This window comes from Glycine soja, chromosome 11 (assembly GCF_004193775.1).
Source record: "Glycine soja cultivar W05 chromosome 11, ASM419377v2, whole genome shotgun sequence".
In the NCBI taxonomy this organism is placed as follows: Eukaryota; Viridiplantae; Streptophyta; class Magnoliopsida; order Fabales; family Fabaceae; genus Glycine; species Glycine soja.
The window spans coordinates 34202919-34218193 of record NC_041012.1 but is presented as its reverse complement, the minus strand read 5'-3'; the positions used below and the strand labels follow the sequence as shown (position 1 = coordinate 34218193).

Genomic DNA, 15275 nt, shown 5'->3' with positions numbered 1-15275 from the left:
TTACATTTGTTTATCTATGGGTGCAATATCACATAAATTTTATTTTTTCATTGTTATTTTTTTATGCTTTTTAAGTTAATAATTAGTCCTACTTTTTATTATCGGGGCATTGTTTGTGTGTATAAAGATTGTGTTTTGATCTTCACCCCTTTTGTTGCCAAATGACTACAACAATTGCTATTGAAGATGTGAGAAGAGAGGTGAAAATACTTTGAGCTTTGAATGGACACAATAATCTAATATAGTTCTATGATGCATTTGAAGACTGGATTTTGGAATTTCTAGATAGCCTTTAATTTAGTCTTTTTGTTTCCTTTTGATGGTTTTGTTTGATTTTTCTTTTCCCTTTTGGTTTCATACATCATTCAGTTGCAGTATATAGGTCAATATAAGCCATGAATATATGACATAACTTTTTGCTGTTTCATTCAGTTCACCAGTTACTTGGGAATAACTCAAGCATTAAACTAGCTTATTCAACATAGGTTTTAGTATTTAAAAAACAAAGTAAATTACAGAAAAATAAATTCCATGAAGAAATTACTTTCCCATATAAACCCCTTTGTTTGTATAGTATGAATGAATAACTAATATATTCAAGATTTCAAGGATAATTCTAACCCCCTTGCCATTTTCTTCAGAACCAGAAGCAATATCATGAACTTGGGGTTGGGGTTAATCTAACTCATAGTTACCAAAGCATACAAAAAAGGATTGGTTCCATATATGTCGAGTCAGTAAAAAAGAAAATTATCCTGAATTACTAGTTTTAGGAATGCAACTGAGAGTTTCTCCAAAACACACTAAATGTTAGTATTGTGCTAGAATGAACTATGAGGCAAATTTTATCACAAGGGTAGAGCTACTGCATGGCTTCATGAATAGAGTATGAAACCTGAATTATATTTAGCATCCATGTTGATCTATATTGTTGTGACTACTTTTATAAATAGTAAAAACAAACTTTTCTTCAAGTTTGATTCTGTTAGTCAAGGTGCTAATAACTTTTCTTCAAGTTTGCAGATATAGATACCAAATACCATAGGGACAAACAAATCATACTTGTGGCAGTGCTGATATTTGGTCTGGTGTGGTGAACAATAGTGATATCTTTTGCTCTTCAGGATCCTACTGTTGTGACATCCTGAAATTTCTACCCGGAATTTTGTAAGCGTTATATTTTAAATATATATATATATATATATATATATGTGTATTATTCAGTGTATATATATATATATTCTTGGTAGAAGTATGTACATTGGGGGAAAGATACGCGAGTTAGACTAATTAACAAAGAGTAACCCATAACTGAACGGTTATAGATTAATTCTCAATTAATTAGTCTAAAAATTATCTTTTTGCGTACAATTTAAATTTAACAAAACCAACCTCTGAACCACGCTCAGGGTCTCATTCTGAGCGTTTTGATATATATATTGCCTACTTTTGAAAACGGGCCCCGACGGGTGCAGAGAAACGTGGGGAACTGGAACTAGAGAGGCGGCATGCAAATCGAGGCAGGATTTCAGCATTCAAAAGGTCAAAATTTTTCCTCTCCTTATGGATGAGTATGAAGTCACATCAAGAGAAAAAGATGGACCCTTTTGTTCCACTTAAAAGAGGACACGTGGCAAGTGCCTTTTAAAAAAAAGGAAAAAGAAAATCTTTTTTAAAATAAAAGCCAAATTTCTCTCTCCTTCTTCAGAAATTTCAGAAGCTTTTCCTCTCTTCCCACGTTGCTTTTCTTCTTCCTTCTTCTCCACCATTGTTGTCCATTGAAGCTCCAAAATTCCTTCTCATTTCTACTCTAAATTGCAAGGAGAAGCCATTTTCGGAGTCTTGGAGCACACCTCTACATTGTGGGGCTTCGAATTTCAAGTATGGGTGGACTTCTTCTCACATGAAATTCGTGGGTGTTGGGTATTTGGGAGATATGATGGGTAATTCTACTAGGTTATTGCCTTAGGGTAGTCATTTGTGAAGGAATTTGTTGAAATCATGCTAAACTTGACATATTTGATGTGAGTAAAATTACCCATGCCGATTTAGGGTTTTATGATGATGCTTTGCGATGTATGTATGCTGAAATTGTTGATAGAAAACTGGTAGAGATGATGGGGAGAGTTAACTTAGGGTTAAATGTGAGAATGATAATGTTGTAGGTAGAAAAGTGTGAGATTTGAGGGTTAGAAAAGCCAAATTTGGGGTTAGTGGAAATTGGAGTCTAAAGTGAGTTGATCCTAGTTTAAAATGTCAATTAGGACTTGTAGGAAAGCTTAGGCAAAACAAATAAGAAAAATGAGTGACAAATGTGAAAGAAAAGAGCCATTTCTAGGGTAAATTGGGTGTTGAGAGGCCACATTTTGAATAGGTGGAGTTTTTGCCTTAAAACTAGTTTGAGCAAGTTTAAATCAATGTTATAGACATGATTGGGATGAGAGTTTACCCCAAAATTACCCAATTCTCATTTTCACTTCTCAAACCTTGAGAATTCACTAAATTGGTGGGTTTTGGATACCTATATTTTGATTTGCCTTGGTCTGAAGTTTGCTTTTGGTTTAAATATGATTTATACATGATTTAGGACTTGTAGGATCCAATTTGAGCAAAATTGGATGTGGGCAAGTTGGATTTCGAAATTTACCCTATTATGCAGAAAAATGCTGTTGAATTGTGCAGCAGATTATTAACATGTGCAGAAAAATGCTTGTGCATTGCTGGTTATGGGAAAGGTAGTATATCTCGTGTTCTAGGCATTTTCGAGCCGATCCCAACGGTCAAAATGCATATTTATGTACTAGGAACCTCCAGTAAAATTTTCAAGGCGATCCAACGGTTGAAGAATCGGAACAAAGAGAGTGTTACTGGGGTATTTGAGTAGGGAAAACTGTGGAATTTGAATGAGTTTTGGGCAGAGTTTTCTGCCTCTACTATGTTTTCTTGGTTTAGGGTAGCTTCATGATAAATGAAATTGAATTGTTTGGATATTGTGGAAGATTGGATGGGTTGATGGGGACCCGGTGTTGAGAGGAACAAGGATAAGGGCTACGTAGGAGTGCGTGAGCTCAGTTGAAAGGTGGGCAACTGGGGATGGTGTGTTTATGTTTGACTTGTGGAAGTGGGAGAGTTGATTTGCGCCATCGCCCGATCTCCACCTAGTACCACATATGACGGGTACCCCATAATCCACTAAGCTTGATGTGAGAAAGTGTGGAAGAGTCAGTCTTCCTACTTTTGTTTGTTGACCATAGAGTGGTACCTGGAGATATGTCGCGGGGATCAGGAGACCTTGGGGACGTCAGGTGGGGTGCTATTGCCCAAAACCAAGCTTGACCAATCCCGACCCAACCCGAGCATAGTCAGTCAGTGAGAACCTGTGACGTACCTAAACAGGCGAGCTCCTGGCAGTCAACCAATAAAAGAACAAAGTCCACGAAGCAAGGAGGCTTGTGTGGCAACTGGCCAGCTATGTATCTTGGGTGGTATCTGAAATTTAGCCTCTGGCAATCGATTACCAAGGGTGTGGAATCGATTACAGGGCTTAAAAATGGAGACAGGAGGTTAAATGGCCTCTGGTAATCGATTTCCAAGTGTGTGTAATCGATTACAGGGCTTACAAATGCAGACAGAATGTTAAATGGCCTTTGGTAATTGAATACCATTTAGGGGTAATCGATTACACAATGTAATTTGTAGATTTCCATGTGCAAAGGCTGAGTAATTCGTGTTTGGGCACTGATAATCGATTACATACTTTGGTAATCGATTACGAGAGAGGAAATCCCTCGAGAGAGACCTTTTGACTCTGCGTAGCGGTTATGGGATGCATTGTAGTGTTACCTGTAGTTAGATTTCTTGTGAAAGAGTCTACCCTCTTCCTTTTATCTCATGTAGATCGCGATGGCAGCGCAGTTGATCCATGATCGTGTTGTGATGGAGTGCCTAGAGGGTGTTTGGGAGACCCTCGAAGGCAATGAGAGGTGCCGATTCCGTGGCACAATTCGACTCACTGCTACTTCATTAGTTCATCCGGAGGAACCCGCACGCACACTTTAGCAGCCTGTGGAATAGATATTACCTACACCTACTCCTTATCGACTAGTGGAGCTAGTTCAAGTGATAGAGGTGTCATCCTCTGAAGAGGATCTTGAAGAGGACCCAGAGGAGTTATCTCCTGAACCTGCTATGGACGCCCTTGATTTACCTGAGGATGATGAAGACCCACTCATTGATGTTGATTCTCCAGAGGATATTATGTCAGCATCTGAGGTAGACTCTATAGAGGAGAGTGGCCCAGGAGGAACAACGAATAGTGACGACTCTTCATTGTAGTAGACGGCTCCTTAGACTAGGCGTACATACTTTTTGTGGGTGGGTATATCTAGTTTAGACTGCTAGGTTTACTCTTTTGATTTTTGGGTGGGTAGACCTATTGTATAGAAATTTTGATGATTGTATATAATGTGGTTGAAGTCACCACAGTGGTTACCTTGCTCTGGATGTCACTATGTTATTTTGCAAACTCCCATATTTTGGACAGTTTTAGATGATAAATATAATTATGTTTAATCTTGTTATTTGAAAAGGAAGTGTTAACAAATTTTATTTGAAAAGAGTTTACCGACCGTATCTTATTATTTCTCACGTGACGACCTAAAATGATGGCTGATATATTTTTGAAAGAGAAAAAAATAGTTTGGAGGTTATGAGTTATCAGAAAGAAATGAATCCGAATAGAGTTGTGAACTGACCATTCAGGACTCTATAGTGATAATTTTCCTTCTGAATTTAATTATCGTGAAATGAATAACAGTGCGAAAAAAAAATGAGAGAGAGAAAAATAAATTTTTTTTCCATGGTTTCTGCTATTTAATTTATTACTATTAAACCAGTCATTATTTAGGGATTGCACAATTGGTGGTATCAGAGCCAAAGTTGGATTCTAGTGAACCTGTTCATGGTCTTACTGTGTGAATGTTGTGTGTCTCTGAAGCTTGGAAGTAGGTTTCGGGGAGTGACGTTAAGTCACAAATTGTGTGTGATTCTACCTTCTTGTCTTAAGCAAGAATGTGCAATTGACTTAGTAGAATTGTTGTGTATATATATATGGAGAGAGAGATATTGTTGTAACTGTCATAACCTATATGGTACACTCTCTCAGTAGAATTTCTTGGGTACTAATAGCTTCCCTACAGGTTAGGTATGGCAAGACATGGTAGGGATGAAAACCGTGATGTCCTAGACCGCATCACAGCTGTGCTGGAAACTCTAGTGCAGGAACGTGATGTGGAGCCGGCAGAGTATCGGGGACTCATGGCTTTCCGTAAGAACCACCCGCCAAAGTTCAGTGGGAACTATGATCCAGAAGGTGCTAGGTTGTGGTTAGCTGAGACTGAGAAGATTTTCGAGGCGATGGGTTGCCTTGAGGAGCATAAGGTCCCTTATGCGACGTTCATGCTCCAAGGAGAAGCTGAGAACTGGTGGAAGTTCGTGAAACCTGCATTAGCAGCACCTGGAGGCGTGATTCCTTGGAATGCCTTCAAGGAAAAATTCCTAGACAACTATTTTCCATGAGATCTTAGGAAGCGAAAGGCAAGGGGATTTCTGGATTTGAAGCAGGGAAACATGTCCGTTGGAGAATACACGGCCAAATTTAATGAACTTCTACAGTACTGGCCTCAATACCAAGATGCTCGAAACAAAGAAGACTTATGTGCTCAGTTTGAGAATGGGCTTCGACTGGAGATTCAACAGGCAGTTAGTTACATGCAGATCACAGATTTCAATCAACTGGTGACGAAGTGCTGAATATTTGAGGACAAGATGAAAGAGAGGCAAGCTAGAGGCTTTGGAGGACCACAAAGAAGCCACCCTTTTAGAGGAAACAGTAATAAGAGGATGAAGCCATATTCTAGCAACAAGGGGAAACAACCTATGGCTACGTCCAACATGAGCTTGTCAAAGGGGACTGGGGTACAGTGTTTTCAGTGCGGAGGACCGCATTTTAAGAGAAATTGCCCACAACTCCAGCAGACACAGGAGAATCGTTGCTATGTTTGTGGCAAGGTGAGCCATTATGCTCGAGAGTGTAGAATGACTGGGAAACCGACGGTAACTGCCAATTCTAACACCGCCAATCGTGGATCTACTAATCCCACAAGGAGCAGTAATGTTAGCAACAACAACAACACTAGTGGTGGAAGACCAAAGGTACCCTCCCGGGTATTTGCTATGAGTGGATCAGAAGCTACTGCCTCCGATGATTTGATACAGGGTAAGTGTTTGATTGCTGATAAACTGCTAGATGTACTCTATGATTCGAGTGCCACGCATTCGTTCATATCTCATGCATGTGTGGAGAGGTTGGGGTTATGTACGACGGAGTTACCATATGATATGGTGGTGTCTACTCCGACTAACGAGTCTGTAACCACCTCTCGGGTGTGTTTGAAGTGTCCTATAACTGTTGAGGGTCGATCTTTTATGGCGGATTTGATTTGCCTACCTTTAGCTCATCTAGATGTGATCTTGGGAATGGACTGGTTATCTACTAACCATATCTTTCTAGACTGCAAAGAGAAGATGCTAGTATTTGGTGGAAATGTAAGTCCAAATGAACCATCGAAAGAGAATGCTGCCAACGATGGAGTGGGGGATGTTCGAACCTACATGGTGTTGTTCTCCATGAACATGGAAGAGGTCTCTGAAGTTAGCAGTATACCGGTGGTGTCAGAATTTCCAGAGGTCTTTCCTGATGACATTTGTGAATTACCACCTGAGAGAGAAGTGGAATTCATTATTAACTTGGTGCCTGGGGTGAATCCAGTGTCGATCGCGCCCTATAGGATGTCTCCAGTAGAACTAGCAGAGGTGAAGGCACAGGTGCAGGATCTCTTAAGTAAACAATTTGTTCGTCCAAGCGTATCACCGTGGGGAGCGCCGGTCTTATTGGTTGAAAAAAAGGATGGAAGTATGAGGATGTGCGTAGACTACCGGCAGCTGAACAAAGTCACTATCAAGAACAAATATCCCCTACCGAGGATAGATGATTTAATTGATCAATTGAGGGGAGCGACGGTATTTTCAAAGATCGATTTGCGATCGGGGTATCATCAAATCCGAGTTAAGAAGGAAGATATCCCAAAGACTGCGTTTCGGACTCGGTATGGGCATTATGAGTATTTTGTCATGCCATTTGGAGTGACTAATGCTCCGGCTATCTTCATGGACTATATGAACCGTATATTCCATGATTACTTAGATTAGTTCGTGGTTGTGTTCATTGATGATATCCTAGTGTATTCAAGGAATAAGGAGGAGCATGAAAAGCACTTGAGAATTGTGTTGCATATCCTGAGGGATAGGAAATTGTTCGCCAAATTGTCGAAATGTGAATTTTGGTTAGAGAAAGTGCAGTTCTTGGGGCACGTGATTTCTAAAGACGGGGTTGCGGTGGATCCGATTAAAGTGGAGTCGATTATGGAGTGGCAACAACCGACAACTCCAACAAAAGTTTGAAGTTTCTTGGGGTTGGCCGGCTATTATAGGAAATTCATTGAGGGATTTTCTAAGTTAGCGCTAATCCTAACTAAGCTGACTCGTAAGAATGAGAAGTTTGTCTGGAATGAGAAATGTGATCAAAGCTTCCAAGAGTTGAAGAGGCGGTTGACAACAGCTCCAGTGTTAATTTTGCCTGACCCTAAGAGACCATTTGAAGTGTATTGCGATGCGAGCAGACAAGGCTTAGGGTGTGTATTGATGCAGGAGGGAAGGGTAGTGGCTTATGCTTCACGCCAATTGCGTCCTCATGAAGTTAACTATCCGACCCATGATTTGGAACTAGCAGCTGTGGTCTTTGCATTAAAGATTTGGAGGCACTATTTATACGGTACTCGTTTTGAAGTTTTCAGCGATCACAAGAGCCTCAAATACTTGTTCGATAAGAAGGAACTCAATATGAGGCAACGAAGATGGATGGAGTTCCTCAAGGATTATGATTTTGGTCTTTCCTACCATCCAGGAAAGGCTAATGTAGTAGTCGACGCGCTAAGCCGGAAGTCTTTATATGTTGCGACCATGATGATTCTGGAACAGAGATTGATAGAGAAATTTTGAGATCTGAATCTAGCAATCGAGATGCGACCCAAGAGCTTATTTGTGGGAGCGTTGCAGATCACCAATGAATTCGTAGATCACATACGCGAGGCTCAAGAGGATGACCCGTTTCTGCAAGGCAAAGTGTTAGATGCAATGGGAGGTAAGGATGTGGAGTTTAAGAAGGACACAACCGGGTTAATTAGATTCAAGGGGAGGATATGTGTACCGCCTTTAGATGATTTGAAAGTTAAGATCTTGGAAGAAGCACATAAAAGCTGTCTTAGTTTCCATCCAGGGATGACTAAGATGTACCAAGATTTGAAGAGAAGTTTTTGGTGGCATGGCATGAAGAAAGATGTAGCTGAATATGTAGCAAAATGTTTGACATGTCAAAAGGCTAAGGCTGAGCACCAGCGACCATAAGGAGAATTAAAGCCACTAGAAATTCCGGAATGGAAATGGGAGAGCATATCTATGGATTTTGTATCTAGTTTACCCAAGATGAGTCGTGGACATGATGCTGTGTGGGTCATAGTAGATCGACTCACCAAATCTGCTCATTTTATTCCGGTAAATATGAAATATAAAATGGAGAAGTTAGTAGAGTTGTATATCAAAGAAGTAGTAAGGTTGCATGGAATTCCTTCCAGTATTGTATTAGACAGGGACCCGAGGTTTACCTCGCGATTTTGGACAAGTCTACATGAAGCATTGGGGACAAAGCTGAAGCTCAGTTCAGCTTATCATCCTCAAACAGATGGCCAGACTGAACGAACCATTCAGACTCTAGAAGATCTACTCCGGGCGTGTATTATAGAGCAACAAGGCAGTTGGATGGAATGTTTGCCATTGATTGAATTTACTTACAACAACAGCTACCAAGCCAACATTGGTATGGCTCCTTTTGAAGCTCTATATGGACAAAAGTGCAATACTCCTCTTTGTTGGTACGATGATGGGGAAGCAGTACTCCTTGGGCCTGAAATGCTACAACAAATTACCGAACAAGTGAAATTGATTCGAGAGAAAATAAAAGCATCCCAGGATAGGCAGAAGGGCTATTATGACAAAAGAAGAAATCCATTAGATTTTCAGGAAGGAGAACATGTGTTTTTGAAGGTTTCTCCTGTAACTGGAGTCGGGAGAGCTCTCAAATCTAGGAAGCTGACGCCCAAGTATCTGGGTCCATATCAAATTTTGAAGAAGGTTGGGCCTATAGCTTATCAAATCGCTTTACCTCCGAGCTTATCGAATTTGCACCCTGTGTTTCATGTCTCTCAACTGAGACAATACAACCCGGATCCATCACATGTACTCACGCTGGACGAAGTACAAGTGAAGGATAACCTCACCTATAAAGCATGACCTCAGGAGATTACTGATCGAAGAATGAAGTCGCTGAGAGGAAAAGAGATCGCGTTGGTGAAAGTGCAGTAAGGACCCGACGAGGGTGATTCAACCTGGGAGTTAGAGGATAGGGTGAGAGAATTGTACCCAAGTTTGTTCCTAGAGTAGTTTATTTCGGGGACGAAATTCCTTAAATGGTGGGAGTATTGTGACATCCTGGAATTTCTACCCAGAATTTTGTAAGCGTTATATTTTAAATAATTATATATATATATATATATATATATGTGTGTGTGTGTGTGTGTGTGTGTGTGTGTGTGTGTGTGTGTGTGTGTGTGTGTGTGTGTGTGTGTGTGTGTGTGTATGTATGTATTATTCAGTGTATATATATATATTCTTGGTAGAAGTATGTACATTGGGGGAAAGATACGCGGGTTAGACTAATTAACAAAGAGTAACCCATAACCGAACAGTTATAGATTAATTCTCAATTAATTAGTCTAAAAATTATCGTTTTGCGTACAACTTAAAATTTAACAAAACCAACCTTTGAACCACGCTCAGGGTCTCATTTTGAGCGTTTTGATATATATATTGCCTACTTTCAAAAACGGGCCCCGAAGGGTGCAGAGAATCGCGGGTAACTAGAACTTGAGAGGCGGCATGCAAACCGAGGCAGGATTTCAGCATTCAAAAGGTCAAAATTTTTCCTCTCCTTATGGATGAGTATGAAGTCACATCAAGAGAAAAAGGTGGACCCTTTTGTTCCACTTAAAAGAGGACACGTGGCAAGTGCCTTTTAAAAAAAAGGAAAAAAAAATCTTTTTTAAAATAAAAGCCAAATTTCTCTCTCCTTCTTCAGAAATTTCAGAAGCTTTTCCTCTCTTCCCACGTTGCTTTTCTTCTTCCTTCTTCTCCACCATTGTTGTCCATTGAAGCTCCAAAATTCCTTCTGATTTCTACTCCAAATTGCAAGGAGAAGCCATTTTTGGAGTCTTGGAGCACACCTCTACATTGTGGGGCTTCAAATTTCAAGTATGGGTGGACTTCTTCTCACATGAAATTCGTGGGTGTTGGGTTTTTGGGAGATATGATGGGTAGTTCTACTAGGTTATTGCCTTAGGGTAGTCATTTGTGAAGGAATTTGTTGAAATCATGCTAAACTTGACATGTTTGATGTGAGTAAAATTACCCATGCTGATTTAGGGTTTTATGATGATGCTTTGTGATTTATGTATGCTGAAATTGTTGATAGAAAACTGGTAGAGATGATGGGGAGAGTTAACTTAGGGTTAAATGTGAGAATGATAATGTTGTAGGTAGAAAAGTGAGATTTGAGGGTTAGAAAAGCCAAATTTGGGGTTAGTGGAAATTGGAGTCTAAAGTGAGTTGATCCTAGTTTAAAATGTCAATTAGGACTTGTAGGAAAGCTTAGGCAGAACAAATAAGAAAAATGAGTGACAAATGTGAAAGAAAAGAGCCATTTTCTAGGGTAAATTGGGTGTTGAGAGGCCAAATTTTGAATAGGTCGAGTTTTTGCCTTAAAACTAGTTTGAGCAAGTTTAAATCAATGTTATAGACTTGATTGGGATGAGAGTTTACCCCAAAATTATCCAATTCTCATTTTCACTTCTCAAACCTTGAGAATTCACTAAATTGGTGGGTTTTGGATACCTATATTTTGATTTGCCTTGGTCTGAAGTTTGCTTTTGGTTTAAATATGATTTATACATGATTTAGGACTTGTAGGATCCAATTTGAGCAAAATTGGATGTGGGCAAGTTGGATTTCGAAATTTACCCTATTATGCAGAAAAATGTTGTTGAATTGTGCAGCAGATTTTTAACATGTGCAGAAAAATACTTGTGCATTGCTGGTTATGGGAAAGGTAGTATATCTCGTGTTCCAGGCATTTGCTAGCAGATCCCAACGGTCAAAATGTAGAGTTATGTACTAGGAACGTCCAGTAAAACTTTCAAGGCGATCCAACGGTTGAAGAATCGGAACGAAGAGAATGTTACTGGGATATTTGAGTAGGGAAAACTGTGGAATTTGAATGAGTTTTGGGCAGAGTTTTCTGCCTCTACTCTGTTTTCTTGGTTTAGGGTAGCTTCATGATAAATGAAATTGAATTGTTTGGATATTATGGATGCTTGGAGGGGTTGATGGGGACCCGATGTTGAGAGGAACGAGGATAAGGGCTACGTAGGAGTGCGTGAGCTCAGTTGAAAGGTGGGCAAGTGGGGATGGTGTGTTTATGTTTGACTTGTGGAAGTGGGAGAGTTGATTTGCGCCATCGCCCGATCTCCACCTAGTACCACATATGACGGGTACCCCATAATCCACTAAGCTTGATGTGAGAAAGTGTGGAAGAGTCAGTCTTCCTACTTTTGTTTGTTGACCATAGAGTGGTACCTGGAGATATGTCGCGGGGATCAGGAGACCTTGGGGACGTCAGGTGGGGTGCTATTGCCCAAAGCCAAGCTTGACCAATCCCGACCCAACCCGAGCATAGTCAGTCAGTGAGAACCTGTGACGTACCTAAACAGGTGAGCTCCTGGCAGTCAACCAATAAAAGAACAAAGTCCACGAAGTAAGGAGGCTTGTGTGGCAGCTGGCCAGCTATGTATCTTGGGTGGTATCTGAAATTTAGCCTCTGGCAATCGATTACCAAGGGTGTGGAAACGATTACAGGGCTTAAAAATGGAGACAGGAGGTTAAATGGCCTCTGGTAATCGATTTCCAAGTGTGTGTAATCGATTACAGGGCTTACAAATGCAGACAGAATGTTAAATGGCCTCTGGTAATCGAATACCAATGTCGATTACACAGGGTGATAGGGCACTGGTAATCGATTACCATTTAGTGGTAATCGATTACACAATGTAATTTGTAGATTTCCATGTGCAAAGGCTGAGTAATTTGTGTTTGGGCACTGGTAATCGATTACATACTTTGGTAATCGATTACGAGAGAGGAAATTCCTCGAGAAAGACCTTTTGACTATGCGTAGCGGTTATGGGATGCATTGTAGTGTTACCTGTAGTTAGATTTCTTGTGAAAGAGTCTACCCTCTTCCTTTTATCTCTTGTAGATCGCAATGGCAGCGCAGTTTATTCATGATCGTGTTGTGATGGAGTGCCTAGAGGGTGTTTGGGAGACCCTCGAAGGCAATGAGAGGTGCCGATTCCGTGGCACAATTCGACTCACTGCTACTTCATTAGTTCATCCGGAGGAACCCGCACGCACACTTCAGCAGCTTGTGGAATCGATATTACCTACACCTACTCCATATCGACTAGTGGAGCTAGTTCAAGTGATAGAGGTGTCATCCTCTGAAGAGGATCTTGAAGAGGACCCAGAGGAGTTATCTCCTGAACCTGCTATGGACGCCCTTGACTTACCTGAGGATGATGAAGACCCACTCATTGATGTTGATTCTCCAGAGGATATTATGTCAGCATCTGAGGTAGACTCTACAGAGGAGAGTGGCCCTGGAGGAACAGCGAATAGTGACGACTCTTCATTGTAGCAGACGACTCCTTAGACTAGGCGTACATACTTTTTGTGGGTGGGTATATCTAGTTCAGACTGCTAGGTTTACTCTTTTGATTTTTGAGTGGGTAGACCTATTGTATAGAAATTTTGATGATTGTATATAATGTGGCTGAAGTCACCACAGTGGTTACCTTGCTCTGGATGTCACCATGTTATTTTGCAAACTCCCATATTTTGGACAGTTTTAGATGATAAATATAATTATGTTTAATCTTGTTATTTGAAAAGGAAGTGTTAACAAATTTTATTTGGAAAGAGTTTACCGATCGTATCTTATTATTTCTCACGTGACGACCTAAAATGATGGTTGGTATATTTTTGAAAGAGAAAAAAATAGTTTGGAGGTTATGAGTGATCAGAAAGAAATGAATCCGAATAGAGTTGTGAATTGGCCATTCAGGACTCTATAATGATAATTTTCCTTCTGAATTTAATAATCGTGAAATGAATAACAGTGCGAAAAAAAATGAGAGAGAGAAAAAGAAATTTTTTTTCCATGATTTCTGCCATTTAATTTATTACTATTAAACCAATCATTATTTAGGGACGCCACAATTGCCCGACTACAACACGCAAAGTTTCTTGTGACAGTGGGTATTGATTTATCCCATACCTTATTTTTCTCATGTTTAAATTATCTGAATTTCCTTTTTTTGCAATATAATGTCCTCTAAAGAAAACTCCATTATTACATGCTACTACTTTCATGTCCATTATAACCAACCTTGCACTGACTATTGAGCATTCACACTCATTAGTTTTTTCCCAATTTCAGAGATTATTGCAGGAAGGGTTCTACTCACCAAAATCATATGTTTTCTTTTTTTCTTTTTTTTATATATCATAAGTATAATTTATTCCATCACTATTTGTGTTTGAAAATCCAGTGCCAACGTGAAAAACCACATCCACTGAAAGTAATATGAAGTAGCAGTGTTTCAAAATTAGTTCGAAACAAAGTTGATATGATAAATTGGGCTAGATCCTGAAAATTATCTCTCATTAATTGGATTTAACTTTTGTGTTATTTTCATGCTCTATTTTGTTCGAGAATGGAGGGCACTAAATTAGAACCTTAGTCTATATTGTTCATTTTTGCTAGAAGGTAAACTAATCTAGTAAGGCATACCTTGATCAGGCTTCCAGAGGATATGCTAGCCCTCTCAATATTTTCTTTATCCTTCGGATCATTGTATTATTGTTGTTTTTGCCAATGAAATCATATGAGTTTATGCATTTTAAAAAAATGCAATGCATTAAGGATTTTTTTTTTCCTTTTTCATTGAGGATTTTTCACGTTAAAATATTACGTGTTAATTCTTATTTTTGTCATCTATAACTTCAGTTGTGAGATTATTTAGTTGCGCTGATACCCAAAATATATTTAGTGTTGTTATCCTTTTTTAAGTTTTGTTTTTTTATTGGATTTTTTTTTTTCTTTCCGTGTTTTGTTCTCTTTTCATCTCACCATGTACTTTTACTGCAATTGCATCACAAATGCAATTGTGGCTGTGTGAACCACATTTTCCTCCCGTGTCAAGAATTGCGATAAAATCGTAATCATGATCGCAATCACAGTATAAAATCATGATGATGATAATAATCTTTTAAAATTAAATTGCCTTTGCTTATTCTGGGTCTTAAATCTAGCACTTTCCATAGTGTTTGTACAACAATTGCCTTGTAATATTTTTACGCAGGACGTGCAAGTATGGTCAACCATTGGTACCGTGTTTAATTATTATGAATAAAAAAAAATGAGGTTTTATTTAAAGATTTGATTAGAATGTATTGACTATTGACTAACAGTTAAAAAGCCATGAAATGTATTATAAAAATGACAAAAAAACGTGAACGGCAGGATTCGAACCTGCGCGGGCAGAGCCCACATGATTTCTAGTCATGCCCGATAACCACTCCGGCACGTCCACTTTGATGATAAAGATGGCAAACTTATAAAATTTATTCTTTATAATTAATAAATGAAATTTTTAGTCAACTTATATTTTAATTTCCAAAAGGGCTCTGCCGTTAAAATTCTTTTAAAAAATTTTCAATGACAGAGACATTTTTTTAATTAAAATGTAAACTTTAAGAATTAAAAAATTCACTTATTAACTATAGAAACTAAAAGGGATAAGTTTGGAAATTATAGGGATTAAATGAATTATTAAACTTTTATTTTATTTTTTATATTATGTTTTAGATATTTTTATATCACATTATTAATTTAATGATTATACTATTTATTTTATTAATTTAGCACTATA

At 39.0% G+C, this 15275-nt stretch overlaps 1 non-coding gene across 1 annotated transcript; it reads right to left on the bottom strand.

Moving 5' to 3' along the window:
- Window positions 1-14854: 14854 nt before the first annotated feature.
- TRNAS-AGA lies at window positions 14855-14936 on the bottom strand. Its single transcript has one exon. It is a non-coding gene; the product is annotated as a tRNA-Ser (tRNA).
- Between the last annotated feature and the right edge of the window lie 339 nt (window positions 14937-15275).